The 1,622-nt window shown below is 37.1% G+C and overlaps 1 non-coding gene across 1 annotated transcript; it reads left to right on the top strand.

Moving 5' to 3' along the window:
* Window positions 1-722: 722 nt before the first annotated feature.
* LOC129009097 (U6 spliceosomal RNA) lies at window positions 723-825 on the top strand. Its single transcript, XR_008492640.1, has one exon. It is a non-coding gene; the product is annotated as a U6 spliceosomal RNA (small nuclear RNA).
* The last annotated feature ends 797 nt before the right edge of the window (window positions 826-1,622 follow it).

Genomic DNA, 1,622 nt, shown 5'->3' with positions numbered 1-1,622 from the left:
CCATTCTCCTGCCTCAGCCTCCCGAATAGCTGGGACTATAGGCACCTGCCACCAAGCCTGGCTAATTTTTGTATTTTTAGTAGAGACAGAGTTTCACCATGTTAGTCAGGATGGTCTCGATCTCCTGACCTTGTGATCCGCCCACCTCGGCCTCCCAAAGTGCTGGGATTACAGGCGTGAGCCACCGCGCCCGGCCAGGGTTACAAATCTATGTCTGTGCATATGCCAATACAAGTAACAGAAACACCAGAAATTTCAGGTTGTTGTTTGAGTTATAGAAAGTAATATCTTCAAAAATTATACAGTACCGTACTGATACCTCAGCCTGTGAAGACTCTTCAGGATATTCAGGGTAAATTTTACATTCTCCTGTTATCTATTTCCTAATGCTGTAAATTCATATTGTCACTACTACCGTAGTGACAAAGCATGTGTAAGGAATCCACCCTAAAAATATACATATAAAACAAACTTAACAACGAGTACACTTATATGAGGCAATGGATATTGACTCATGAAGGGAAAGAATTCTTTAACAGGCAGTCTAGTAATGCAAGTAAGAGTATAAGTTTTGATATCAGGAAAGCATGAGTCAAAATTCTGGCTTTATAATTTATTATCTTAGTGTTCTAAGGTCTCTTATCATAACTCTGTAAGCATTAAATCTCTGATATGTAAATCCAGATACAAATCACTGCTTTATGGAGTGTTAGAGTTATCGCTTACTTTAGTAGCACATATACTAAAATTGTGATAATATAGAGAAGATTTGCATGGCCCCTGTGCAACAACAACACACAAATTTGTGAAGCATTCTATGTTTTGCAAATTGAAAAAAGGCACAGACAAAGAGAGAATTATAAAAAGAGCAAGTCCAAAATACAGAAGGGCAGTACAATCTTAAAGCTCCAAAGTGATCTTCTTTGACTCCATGTCTCACATCTGGGTCACACTGAAGCAAGAGGTTGGTTCCCATGGTTTTGGACAGCTCCATCTCTGTGGCTTTGCAGGGTACAGCCTTCTTCCCATCATATTGTTTCTTTATGACAGATGTGTTATGAACAGCATGGGATTGGGATTGCTATCATCTATCCTTAAACTGGGTGAGATGTTCCCAGAAAGAGAGAAGACATCATTATAAGACAAACCACCTATCTTAAAATGCTGAGAAATATCAGTGAATTGGATACATGCTGATGGCCAATATTTGGTGGAGGAAGGAAAAAAAGATAAACAAGCAGGGATGAGAAATAAAATAGGGAGAACACAATTTAGAAATATAGTAAAAAGAAAGAGGAGAAAGAAAGGAACAAAGAGAAGAAGATTAAGAAAAGACAGAGAAATATAAATATAAAGGAAGAAAAAGAGGCAGAGAACAGAGGGAAAAAGGAATCAGAAAAGAAGAGAGAAATTAAATTTAAAGACAGTGAAATATGAAATAGAGCTGAAAGCAGAAATAGAGTTTGAAGAATATTTTAGGGAACTCGGATTTGTTTTAAAAAGAAATGGGACACTGTGTCCTCTAAGATTGAAGACCATGAAGGACAATGTAAAGAAGCTTAAGGTACAAGTTTTCAATTCATGGTTTCAATTAAAAATAATAAGGTATAGCAAAAAAGCCC

The sequence above is a fragment of the Pongo pygmaeus genome, chromosome 9 (assembly GCF_028885625.2).
Source record: "Pongo pygmaeus isolate AG05252 chromosome 9, NHGRI_mPonPyg2-v2.0_pri, whole genome shotgun sequence".
In the NCBI taxonomy this organism is placed as follows: Eukaryota; Metazoa; Chordata; class Mammalia; order Primates; family Hominidae; genus Pongo; species Pongo pygmaeus.
The sequence above is the reverse complement of the archived record's forward strand: the minus strand, read 5'-3'. Positions and strand labels throughout refer to the sequence as shown.